The sequence below is a fragment of the Hippopotamus amphibius genome, chromosome 5 (genome assembly GCF_030028045.1).
Source record: "Hippopotamus amphibius kiboko isolate mHipAmp2 chromosome 5, mHipAmp2.hap2, whole genome shotgun sequence".
NCBI classification, from domain to species: Eukaryota; Metazoa; Chordata; class Mammalia; order Artiodactyla; family Hippopotamidae; genus Hippopotamus; species Hippopotamus amphibius.
In genome coordinates this window covers 163,629,425-163,643,186 of record NC_080190.1, presented here as the reverse complement: position 1 = coordinate 163,643,186, position 13,762 = coordinate 163,629,425, and the positions used below count along the sequence as shown (strand labels likewise).

The 13,762-nt window shown below is 35.6% G+C and overlaps 1 protein-coding gene across 4 annotated transcripts in view; it reads left to right on the top strand.

The window, feature by feature from the left end:
- Positions 1 to 13,762, top strand: part of CYRIB (CYFIP related Rac1 interactor B) — a 147,040-nt gene that overhangs the window by 88,056 nt on the left and 45,222 nt on the right. For 3 of the 4 annotated variants that reach the window (XM_057735621.1, XM_057735624.1, XM_057735619.1), the window contains one exon: positions 8,529 to 8,567. The gene's annotated coding sequence lies outside the window, so the exon portion shown is untranslated. Of the gene's footprint in view, positions 1 to 8,528; positions 8,568 to 13,356; positions 13,451 to 13,762 lie in introns of those variants that run through there. The other variant, XM_057735623.1, reaches the window with a different exon arrangement.

Here is a 13,762-nt window from a genome sequence, read left to right as displayed (position 1 = left end):
TATTTTACATCTTGATATCTGATTGGGCAAGTTGTTTGATTCCTTGAGCATTTTGATTGTCCTTGGGTTTTTGCTTTTTCATGTAAAGTTTGGAATCAGCTTATAATGTTTTATAAAAGAATACTTTGGGGATTTTGGTTGGAAATGCATTTAATATTTACATGAATTTTAGAGAGAATTGACATTTCTTACAGTATTGAGTCTTATTTATGAACATGATGTCTTTACATTTATTTACAGCTTTCTATAAAGTTTTATGATTTTTTCCATGCAGATATTGCAAAGCTTTTGTTAGATTTATTCCTATTTACTGTATTTTTTTTTTTTTGCTATTGTAAATTGTGTCTATGGGAAAAATTCTTTTGTGCTTTTTACTGGAAAATAGAAATGCAATAGAGATTTTCATATTGATAATAATATTTCAGTTACCTTGCCAAACTCATAAATTGTTTTTTCCTTAAAATTTTTTTAACCTTTAATCTCTTTCTCTTGACTTTTAAAGTTGGCTAGGACCTGCAGTACAGTGTTGAATAGTAGTAATAATATTGGACATTTTTTTTCTCACTTCGATTTTAAAGGGAATGTTTTAACAGTTCTTCATTAATAATTAATTTATTATAGGTTTTTGTTAAAGGTAGATACCTTTTATCCTTTCTATTCTTATTTTGCTAAGTTTTTTTTTTAATCACAAGTAAGTATAGTTTTCATGAAAAGCTCTTTCTGCATCTTTGACCTGATCATATGTCAGTTTTTTCCTTTAATCTGTTAATGTAGTGAAAAGCAGTTGTAGGTTTTTTGACCCAACTTTGCATTTCTGAGATGAGCCAAATTTGGTCATAGTTTGTTTTTTTAAACTTTTTAATTCAGAGTAGGACTAGGAGTGAAGAGAGTGGCAGTGGTGGGAGGAGTGGAGGTGACAAAGCAGGGAAAGATAGTCATTGCTAATACAATGACTTATGATGATTTTGGAGCATAAATGTTCTTAGAAGGGTGTATAATTAAATAAGTAGGTATTTATTTGATTTTTTAAATCAAATTTTCTAAAATAGACCGAGGAAAATACTTTGCTTATGTATAGAATTGTAACTGCTTTTCCTGTTATTACCTCTCTTCTTATTTACCATTCCTTTAAAATTAAATCATGTGTAAATTTTACAAGGAATTTTGAATGTATGGAGTAGATTAAATGAACAACACTAAAAACTCATATCTTTTCTTTGAAACAAGCATTTATTTTATAGAATTTGAGTTTATGGAACAGCAAGATAGGGGATGTATTTGTTTTACAGGATATATCTTAAGCCTGTGGAATCTCTAGGTTGGCATGGTTGCAGCACCTGTTGTCCACAGATGCCTCTTACAATATGTTTATTGCTGTATGTTCCACAACGTACCTGGGTTTAGGGATCAGAGAAACCCCACTGTAGGAAGTCCAGTACCCAGAGCAAGGCGAGGACAGTAGGCAGGAGATCCCAGAAGTAAGAAGGTTCTGCATAATGTTCCCAAAGCCTGGTGATCATCTTTATGAAGCCCCTTCCTCAGTTTTTCCAGTTATGCTGCTGTGGGTTATTTTTTAAGGAATCATGATTTTACAGAGGAAGTTAGTGGAGAAGTAGTATTTATTTTACAGAAAGTCACATTTGCAGGAAGGAATATTGTAACTGTTACTGCTTGAACAGTTTCCTGAAAAATAATTCACTCATTACCTGCCTCCCTCCCCCTCTCTCCCTTCCCCCCTCCTTCTCTCATGACTAGGTAAGCTACTTCACCCTTTAAAGCCTCATCAAGGAAAAGAGGCTAATAATTTTAATCTCATTACATAGTTGGTCTTCAATGAAATAAATCATGTGAAGTGCTTAGCATAGTGTCTCAAACACAGTAAGTTCTTATGAAATGGCAGCCTAGTAGACAGAAAGATAATTTTTAAAGACCGTATCTAACTTTGTCATATACATTTATGTTGAGTGTCTAATCTAGGAAGTTCAAACTTGACAGTGATCCTTTTAAAAACAATTAAGGCTTTGATAGAAAAATGAGAAAGGATTAGTTTTACAAATGCATAGGAAAAACTACTAGTAGTTGAATAAAAGCAGTGTGAAAGAAGGCACCATATTGTATATGTATGTGTACAAACACACATACATGCACACTTTTTAAACAATGAAGTATAGATGGTAGTATAGATTGGAGCATACCTTTGTAAAGCAGTTTGGCATTAGATATCAAGACCTCTGTATCTTAAAAATTTTAAACTTATTTCAACAAAGATTCCTGTTGGTCATAGCCAGGATAGTTATTCACATTGTCCCCTGCACAAAGGGGCCACAGGCAGAACACAGAAATGTCACTTCTGGGATTGTGGGTGGGTTTAGGGATTGGGGCCTTCTGGCCACACTTTGGAGCAGCGCTTGCCTGGTATATAAACCCACAACAGCACCTGTGGCATGTCTGGACTCAGGAGTGCTCATACCCCACGGCCGCACTGGTGTGTACCACAGTGTCTTGTCTGGATTCAACTCCAGGTATCCCCTGAGATTATTTTTTTCACTTGCCTGTCCTCTTAGAGGATGATTCTCAAACTCCTACCTTCCCACCCCCTGCCACCCCCTTTGACAGGACCTAATGTGGTAGTCTCTTCTGAGCGATTTGGGGCAGGCGTGCCTGGCGCTGCCTTAGGCATGTTTGTGCCTTGATGTTTGTGAGTGCACAAGAGCATGACTCGTGGGCAGGGGTACATGCATGCATAGCCAGGGCTTGCTGGGATTCTTGAGCCCCAGTCCCGGCAAAGCTACCTCATGCACTTGTTCATGTTGTACAATAAAATGCCAGTTCATAATATGAGAATGGATAACTTTTGCTAATCTGCACGAAGTCTTTATGTGCTTTTGGAGGCCCTGGATATAGCATGTCCAATAGAAAGTGTTTGAAAAAAAATGTGATATACCCTTATGGATATAATGTAATGGGATGGGATGTAATGATTTTGGAAGAATTTTTAATGATGTGAAAACATTGCTTATGATATGAATGATAAAAAACAGGACACGTAAAGAAAACGGTGTTCAGTTGTATACATATATGCGTAGAAGGAGCATTAGAAGGGAATGAATAAATAGTTACAGGTAGTTAGCTTTGGTTGTGAGATTACAGGTAGTAATTTTTTTCTTTCTATTTTCCCTATGTATTTTGTTTAGTGAGCATGTGTTGCTGTTATAATAAGAGGGAAAATGAAAATTATAAGAAATTTTAGAACCTACAAAAATAAAGTCATGTTCTAAAGACCTGGAGCTGTCTATGCAACTATTACTGTAAATTTACCTCTTCCTGGAGATAATACCACTTTTTTAGACTCATGAGAAATGTCGATAATTTATACCTTTGGGAGCATGGATTCACAATACAGAGTAAGAATTTCCTGATAGTGCCAGTTTTAAGATGTGAAAATATACTTGATATGTAAGCTATGTAGTATCAAAGCATTATGTAGTTAAATAAGGTATTAATTATTACATAATATCAAAGTTGGTTATTTATATATGACTTGATAATTTATCTGTATAGAAAATGTAGTTCTTGGTATAACACAGAGGGGGGCTCCTAATGTAACCTTCACACTTTCTTCTAATGAAATCAGTTTTGTGGTAGTAACTATGGTGTAGGATGATACAGAAGCCTGAGATTTGTATTCAGGTATTTGAGTTCTAGTGTGTCTTAGACATGGATATTTTTAAGTATGCTGTACTTGAGATAGAATGCCAAAATACATATGTATATATCATTGTAATTTTAATATTAAATAAGAAAAGTAGTGACCATGTTCAACAAAACGGGCATTTCCATTAATCACACAATCTTTAAGATTATTTTTGCTCTTTTACAAATAAGTGAAACTGATGCTCAGATAACATTTTACAAATGACTTAATAATTTAAATAAGTGGAAACTCAGCCCAGGTTATCTCATTCCAGAATCACCGTTCTACACAGCTTTCCTTACATTATATTTCCTTTTTATTACTAGGGAATGTACTTTTTTTATATTATATATGTGTTTATTGTTTTGCTTTCTTGTACAAATTACCATGATAATCTTGTCCTCTCTTGTGATTTTGTGTATATTTACATAAACTGGTAAAACATTTTAGATTTCCTTTATTTTTAATTTTTATATGATTGATTCTGTCTTTCCATTTTAAATTTCTTATAGTGCTTCAAATTATTCCTTTAAAGAGAAGTAAGGTATTATTTTCTATTTTTTGAGATTTAGCTTTAAGAAGCTCTTCTCTATCTAGAACATGTAGGCTGAGAAGGTTGTATCTTAGTTTTCCATGGAATTATTTCAGCATGATTTGTTAAAGTTTTGTTTCTTCATTGTCTTGTGATGATTACTTTATACATTCCTCACATGGAATGTTCTCTTTGTACTTTCTGCCTTTTCCTTCTGGTCCAGATCCTATTCATTCTTCAGAATCTACTTCAGCTACCAGAGCTTCATAGCTTCATAAAATCTTTCCTAATACTTAATTTCCATGCTGTGTCCCTGGTTGGAATTTCGTAATTGCCACAGCACTATATGTAGCTATTTTTCATGGTACTCATTTTTACCTTGAACATTTTAATTGCTATAGTAAGACTAGACATTTTTAGAGAGCACGGTCTTTTTCATCGTAGTATCTCCTAGGGTATCTATTTTGGTGCTGTGTATGTAAATAGACTTTTTGGTAAATATTTGGTGTTGGGTTTTTTGTTTTTCTTTTTACATTTATGTACAGTTGGACCTATTCTGATTTCTCTTCTCTTCTCCTCACTCTGTATCAGTTCCACCTGTTCTTCTATCTTTCAAAAAAAATTTGTAGACTTGCATGTCTCTTTTTTCTCAAATAGATATGGAATAACCTTTTCAAGTTCTCAAATTTAAAGCTTAATCAGATTGGAATTATGTAATAATGCACTTTTGTAATATTGTCTGATCTGCAGACATGGTCAATAGGCCCTTTATTTCAAATGCGCTTTTCTGTTTCTAAGATGGCTTTTTAGATTGCTTTCTGTATGTTAAGGGGAGCTTAAATAAATTGAATTCAGTTAAATTTTATCATGTACCCAAATGAAGGAGGAATGCAATCTAGGTTGAGAAGGTTGTATCTCATTTTTCCATGAAATTTAACACCATTTATTTAATGAAGTTTGATTTATGTACCATCGTTCAGAATACTGCGAAGCTGTAAATGTGGCTTACAGTGCTCTGAAGTCATAGCTCTTATGTTTTGCTGGAGGCAAAGAACTTTTAACACTTACTTGAAGAACCTCTAGGTTTATAGACTTTAGATGCTCATATTATCTAATTTACACATTGATCTAATAGTCACTGCTTATGACTTGACATTTGATTTCTAAGGGTGAAAACAATTACAAATGTTCTATTATTTCTTGATTTATTAAGAATTAGAATCAATAGAACTTTTCCCCATGGTTTTATGTAAGTGGCACTGGTTTTTCTCTTGTGGTTTATGCAGGTGGCCAGCCAAGCCACTTGTTTTATTTCTGGGTGGCTATAGTGGGTCTTGGGGAAGGAAGTTTTCCTTTGGCAGAAAAAGCAAAAATGTGTTTATTCATTCCATTTATAGTAGCATTGATCCAAGAGGAGCTTTTGAGGAAAACCAGAGTGGTTAGGCTTTGAACATAAATAGCTCCCATTCATCTCCTGATAGAGGGAAGTAAAAGATTAAGGATTAATAATAAATCAGTTACAGACAATACAAAGTTCTAGAGCAGAAGTTGCAAACTGATGGTTCATTAATCAAATATAGCCCTCAGATTGTTTCTTTTGGCCTACTGAGTGTTTCTAAAATGTAATTATAACATCTAAAAATTGTTTTATATGAGTACTTAGCACTGGATCACCTGCATTTTTAGCCTGGCAAGTTAATAGCTGCGGCACTCGATAAATTAAGCCCCAGTTAGCACTTCTAACATGGTCTCAGCATCTAACTTTGCAACGCCTGTTCTAGAGGCTCTTGAATACAGATATAATAGTAGATCTAATACTGCTCATGCAGCTGAACCTTCAACATTGAGTAAATAGGAGATAGAATAGTAGGCATGAAGATTTTAGGTAGTGCAAATTTGAATTGAACATGAGATGTGTGAGAAAGAGTAGTTGCAGAGGAATCCAAGGTTTTTACCTGAGGAACTGTAAGGATAGAATTGCCATCAGCTGAGATGGGGGAGACTGCAGGTAGGTCAGGCTTGAGATGAGGAGCTCAGTTTTGAACATGTTAAGTTTGAGTTATCTGTTACAACATCCTAGTGGAGATATTGAGTAGGCAGTGCCATGAGAGAGCAGAGATGGAGAGAAATGTCTGGACTGGATAAATAAATTTGAGCTGTATAGATGATCCAGAAAGTCATGAGATGGAATGAGGTCACAAAGAGAGCAGAGGACCTGGGGCTGAGCCCTGGGACATGTCAGCATTTAGGGATTTCAGAGAAGAGGGAGGTTCAGCAAAGGTGATGAAGAGGGAGCATCCAGTGAGGTGGGACAAAAAGGAAGGAGATGTGGTGTCCTGAAGGACAAATGTCTAGACCTGGTTTCGCCCCCCACAAGCAGAGTCTGAGACAGGGACTTTTTAGGCAGCTGATTTATTTGGGAAAATATTAACAAGAAACAGAAATTGGAGAACTGGGGCAAGTGAAACAGAAAAAGTCAATCTAAGGGTGTATTATTGACCTGGTCACTTCTGTAAGCAACTGGGGCTTAATTGTGAGGAAGCCCTCTGAGAAGACATGAAGAATATGCCTTTTGGTGGGAAGAAGAGGGTATTTATCTACCAGACCTCATCCCTCCTTTGGTCCAGGGTTGCCCAGGGTGTTGGTATTAACACCTTCACACATCCAGGTTCGTTACGATTAAGGATGAGGGAAGAGTTCCTGTAGGCATCTCCTGTTGCAAAGCCTTTGAGAAGGAAGTGAGCCCCACCAGTGCAGCTAGCAGCTTAGGGGAGGTACCTCAGCTAGCGTGAACATGTGAGGCAGGGCATGAGAGGTGTCCCATACAGCCCACCCTCTCATACCCTCCATTGAGTGCTTGCCGTTTAGTCCAGCTTATACGAAGCTTTCAAGGTTGTGGCTGGCAAAGGTCTCTGCATTAGACTTATAACAGGAGGATTAGTGGAACAGTGTTCATTATTTCAGTCCACTACTCATTGTAGATTTTCCTCACCTTCAGCCAGCACTTCAAGAGACTGAGGCATTCTCCTGGTAGAGGGCCTCAGACTTTCTTCCCCAGGGGATCAGTGCCTGTAGTGACTTTATGCTTTTTGGGCCATAGTTGCTACAGCTGCCCATTTACAGTTATCACTGGGCATGGCAGCCTCAGTCACATCCGCTAGGTTCTCGATACACTCTCTCCTGTCCCTGTTGTGTAGCAGCAACCAGGAGTCCTCATGGTTGTTAAGGGTCAGTTTACAGGACCCCCCTCCCTACCCCCCTCATTTCCTGTCCCATGTGATTATTGCTTCAGAATTCTTCCTGTATCTTCTGACAGAAGCACCTCCCCTTCTTCCCCAGAATCATAATTTTTAACCCAGTGGAGCCTAAGGTTGGCAATCTACTTTTCACCTTTTGGTTCCTGGATTCATGTTTTGTTTTGTTTTTAATCTGTCAGAGACACACAGCCGCATTTCAGCCTTGGGAAGACTGTGTCAGATTACTTACCACACGGAAGACAGTGCCTGATTCCCTCAATCTTTTATACATAGAAATTTTTGTTATATCTGTTAATCTAGGACTCGGGTTAAGATAAATAATTAGGGAAAGAAATTTTCAAATGAAGATGCATACTTACATTAGTCAAATGTTTCTCCTCACTCTGTGAATTGAGCTAGTTTGTTATATGGCTGTAGTTGTCCTTAGTTGCAAAGTTAGAATAAACTCATTCTGAAAATTTCATTTCGCCTAAAATAGTTTAATAAGGCTTTGGAATAGTAAAACCAGTCCTAGAGATTACTTTGTGGTTCAGTGAGTTTTGTCAAATGTGCCTCTGGCTTATAGTAGGTTATTGTCATGGAATATAAGGGTCTTAGTACCTGTAATAAAACTGATTTTTTAATGCATTGAAACGGAACTTAAGCTGTGAGAAGAATATAGAATTATGCCTCTTTCGATAATTTTACAAGAATAAGGAAGAATTACTAAGTTTTTCTCTCTTGTTATCTCCTACTTCATAAGCTATGATGAGAACTGTGTACTTTTCTTGGTATACCTGTTTGTCTTTGAATATCTTGAGGGTGGCACCTAGAGTGTCGTATCACCTATTGGAATTTCTCAGGGCTTAAGATAATGCCTTACTCTTAGTAAGTCCTCCATAAGCACTTGTTGAGTTAATCGAAGGAGGGAAATGTATAAGTTATGCGTGTGATATGTGATAGCATTGATGAACTTTGTTGTTAAAGTTAGTTTTAATAAAATTAAAACTTGTTTTAAATTATAATAATGTTTTAGACTTTCTTCCTTTTTTCTTTCTTTAAACAGATAGAGGGACAAGAACAGAATCACCAGCACTGGCTGAAGGTAAATATGTCTTTGGGGGAAATGATTATTCAAATACAAATGAAAAGTTATGATTCAAATAAAAATCTGCATTGGCTAAACATAATTTAAGGAAAATGTTTTGTGCATAATATTGAACTGATAAAAATGTCTGTAGGAAATACCCTATATTGTTTAATTTGTGACTTAGAATGGGAAGTAATGTAGATTAATTAGAACTTTTTTTTTTACAGCTTCCTTTCAGTAGGAGAGATATGTGTTCTTCTTTGCATTCGTTTTTAAGTCATTTTAGCTATCACCAGTGTAGATGAACAGGAAAGGTCTAAGCCATGATTCTAGTAGTTAAAAATAAAATGTATATATGTATTTGCAAGCCAGCTAGAAGGAAAGACACTTTTACATGTTTTCTTAAATAAGAATTCTACCTATAATGGATTTTGGTCCTTTTATAAAGTCTTGAAAGTAAAGAACACAACAGCAACAAAAAATAGTCACCATTAAAAGGTCCTGAGTTACCTAACCATTTATAATCCTGTAATTGTTTTAAGTATAACAAGTTAATGGATAGTTGAAAATGTAATTTTCTGTGGACATTCTTTGTGTTCTTCATGTGAGAACGATCAGCTTAAAGTCACTTTCTGTGAGATGATTGTATTTCAAAACTTGCCTGTCATTTTTTTAGAACTGATATGACAGTTATCATGGTAGTTCTTTAGAATTGTAATCACCTTGCCTACTCTCTGTGTTACAGTGCAGGAATTGCCAACCATTTTTTTGTTGCATGAATTCTAATAATAATCCATGGTTTTATGAAGTAAAATATATAGAATTAAAAAGGAAATCGGTTATTATCGAAATACAGTTAACAAATATTAAAAATACAAATTTTTGATAGAGAATTATGTATGCTTCTCACATGAGAGAATAAGCTTTAGTGACATTTCTGCTAATTACGGTAATTTTATTTTTTTTAGTGAGGTTTTAAAATTATTTATTTATTTATTTATTTATTTATTTTTGGCCGCATTGGGTCTTAGTTGCGGCATGTGGGATCTTCATTGAAGCATGCAGACTCTCTAGTTGTGGCACGGGGGCTCCAGAGTGCGTGGGCTCTCTAGTTGAGGCGCACAGGCTTAGTTGCCCTGTGGAATGTGGGATCTTAGTTCCCCAACCTCAGGTTGAATCCGAGTCTCCTGCATTAGAAGGTGGATTCCTAATCACTGGACCACCAGGGAAGTCCCAGTACTGTAATTTTAAATAATAATGAGTTTGCAGTAATTGTAATGTAATATGAACATACATGTGATTTTTATTAGTGACAAATTCATAGATATTTCTAATCCTACTGTGGTTTGTTGCCTATAATCTTGATTGAAGGAATTGCTAAATTTCATATAGAGATTAGTAAGAAGTTTCCCATCGAGATTCACATATCACTGAATTCTCTCTCTGAACCTCAGATTAAGAACTCCTATTAATGAAAAGTCGGCTAAACCTTTCTTTCTCTATCATATTTGAGTAAGTGTAGTTTTTTATGTTCCGTATCACTAATCTTAAAGAAGTAGAGCTATACATCCATTCCTTAAGAAATATTCTAACCAAAATAGCTTTGAAGAAACTTCTGTTTGCTGATCAGTAACCACAGAAACAACAGCATATTCTGTTGAAAAAGGAGTAGAAGCTTAAGTGTTAAGCCCTGATGAGTGCCTGCCTTCAAAGAACTCGCATTCTAGTTCAAGGAACACGAAATAAACATGTAAAAAATAACATTGGTTTGAGATGCTAAAAGTCTAACAAGAGAAATGTGATAATTGTCATAGGAAGGATGCAAATAGTAAGGGCTCTGATGCTTGTGTTATGGAAGCACAAAAAGAGGTCAGGACTTGTGAAAAGTCACCGAGTGTCCTCCAGTTACTTCAGTAGTGTGAACTGTATGTGAGAATATGCCAACCCAAGCTAGGAAGAGCCTGGGATGGGGTCACTAAATTTGAATGTCCAGTACTTTGTAGCTGACTACTAATAAAGGGAATGGTAGATGTACTGAAGTTCCGTTGATGACGAAAATAGGCCTAATATTTATTTTGAAGAGGACAAGGTGGGGTGTCTGACTTTTGTGGGTTTTTTGATTTGGGTTTTGGGGTGGTTTGTTTTGTTTTTTTTGTGGTCCTTGGTTCTTTCTGTCAGTGTGATCTGACTGATGCCTTTCTCAAAAGCTGCACTGTCAGCGTCGTTGGACTAAGCCCACTTTAAAAGAAAAATAATTTGCTGCTTTTGCCCAAGTCACCAAGTTTCTCTAGTACTCAGTTCCATTCTTTTATGAAATCAGAAATTCGAGCTACGTGATTTCAAGTCATTTCAATGAACCTCATATTCTGGGTTCAGATTTTCTATCCCTTCTCATTCCCTTTATTTCCTTCTTTCTCCTTTCTCTCTCCCAGCAACTTTAGCTATATGGTAAAAATATTCAAAGTAGTTAAGTGATTTGACCTTGAATTTATATAAGTATTGTCCTTGTGTATGCTATATGAAACTGTAAAAGCTGTAATTACTGGGTAGCATACCTAGTCAAAAAAATTTATATGATACACACATGCTGCATTATGGTCTTAATGGTTTCAAAAAATTCATTTAAAATTAATATGCTCCACTATACTAAGATACAGTAGATTACCTCCTGTGTTTTGTAAATCAGTTTTCTTGTTTGTTTTTGGGTACATCAGCTTTTATAATGTTATTTAGTGAAACCTATCAGGCCATGTTATTTGAAAATAATTATGGAATATGCTTGTTAAATTTCTCAGGGAATCTGTTTACTCTCTAATTGAAGTAAAGTACTATTTTTTAAAATATACTTAAGACATGTAGAAGTGGTTATAATTACCGCCACCTCTGAAAGATCAAAGTGTAACGAATGACCTCTGTTGGAGCCTTTTTAGCATTATTAAGAAATACTTATTTATAAATGTAGAAAATTATTGAAGTATATAGCTTAAAACTTATGTGCTTACTAAGAAGAGAAAATTTATATTTTGTTTTTGTATTCTGTTTGCTTATGAGGAGCCTGGAGGAGTTATATGTAAGAGATTTTAATTTAAGTTCAGGAACAAGGAAAACATTTAAATTCCTTTTAAATTCCTTTAGCGTGCCAGGCTCAAACAGAAAGGTCTGACAAGGTAGAGAAATATTTAAGGACATATCTTAGCTAACATCTGTTGTCTTTTTCTAGTCATCTTTCTTTTTTTTCTTGAAATTTTTTTTCTGTGACAGTTTTATTCATTATTTAGAAATTTTAGTGCTGGTATTGAATTAATTTCTTTCAGGAATAATTGACATTTTTCTGAACTTCTTTTGGATAAATTATGTGTACTTTTATTTGTGCCTAAGAAACAATATGGCAAAATGGTTAAGAGAACTGTTGGGAGCCAGATTTGCCCCAGTGAGAATTCCAGCTTCATTGTTTAGTAATTGTTCGCCTTGAGCAAGTTACTTAATCTTTCTGACCTTCACGTTGCTCAGAGGTAAAATAAGGATTATGATGCTAACCAACCACCAAAAATAGTTCAGGATTTTATGAGATAGTACTGTGTCTATAATATTTTAGCATATTATGTGGGACGCAGTGAGATCTCATTCATTGACTTTCATTTAGTAATTACTTTCAGTTAGCACCTCTCCAAGGTGCTTTGAATATAAAAGTTATAGTCACTCAGGGAAAAATGATTCTATTGTTAGTTCTTTCAGTCTGTAATGTTTATTAAGAAGGTCCTTATGATGAATATTTCCTAAATAAACCCTTCTAAATAAAGCTCTTTCAGAAGCTAAATCCTCGCAATTATTTATTGGCTGATGTTTCTGAAAAGTTTTTAAAAATTGCCTCAAGTCTAAAAATGAAAACAGAATAACTTACTCTTTAGATGTAGGCATGCGGAGTAAAGTATTTAAGCAGAGGCTAGATGAGTATAGAATAAGTTCTTACTAAGGTTAGATGGTCAAGCTTGAGTCTTGTATTTTAGTATGTCTTAGTTTGGGCTGCTTTAACAAAGTATCATAAACTAGGTGGCTTATAAACAACATAAATTTATTTCTCACTGTTCTGGAAGCTCAAAGTCCAAGGCCAATGTGGGTGGTTCCTTCCTAGTCTAAGAGTCTCTTATTCGTTGATGATTGGATATTAAGCCATTTTGCCTGATGTGATTCACTCCTCATGGTGGCTATTAATGTTGAGAGGAAACCACAGTCCACCAAAAAAAAGGGGGCGTGGGGAGTTCTTACTTCAGAGAATACTTTATCTTTTAATTCAAATTATGGGGGAAAGTAGAAAAACAGTTAAAATTTTTTTTTTTATTTTTTTGGCTGCACTATGAGGTATGATGGATCTTAGTTGCCCAACCAGGGAATGAACCCATGTCCCCTGCAGTGGAAGTGTGGAGTTTGTTTGTTTGTTTATTTTTAAAGAACTTTTATTGAGATACAGTTAACATACAATAAGCTGCATATATTTAGAGTGTACAATTTGGTATCCAAATCTCCCGATTCATTTCCCCCCAACCCTCCCCACTTTTCCTACTTGGTGTCCATATGTTTGTTCTCTGCACCTGTGTCTCTATTTCTGCCTTGCAAATCGGTTAATTTGTACCATTTTTCTATATTCCGCATATGTGTTAATATATGGTATTTGTTTTTCTCTTTCTGACTCAGGAAGTGTGGAGTCTTAACCACTGGACTGCCAGGGAGGTCAAAGGACAAATTTTAAGAGCCTCGTAACCGTTTCAGTCATAGTATGATAACTAGAAATGCTTATTGCTATATATCAAATACTGGCAGATTTCCTTGAGATTGGAGGTCTCCTGCTTTCCCCTCTCCCTCCTCCTCTGAAATCTCTGAGGGGAAAAGAATCATGGCAGGTTCGTATTTCATCCTTTCACTACCTTGAGACCTCCCTACCTGGGAGTGAGGCCCAAGTTTCTCGTCCTTTTTGCTGTAGTTTGGTGGCTGGGAGAGAAATCAGAGGGTGAAGCAGAATGTTTCTGTGTAGTGGATGAGAATGTCTCTGTAGCCCTTAACCTCCATGCCAAAGTATATATTAAAACGTGATTTTTCTGAGGATGACTCTTGGTTTTTAGGATCAAGATTTTAAGAATTTTGGCTCTCATTGCTGTAATACATGAGAAATACCAATGAAGATTATTAGTTCAGTGGGATGAAGAGTGTTGTGG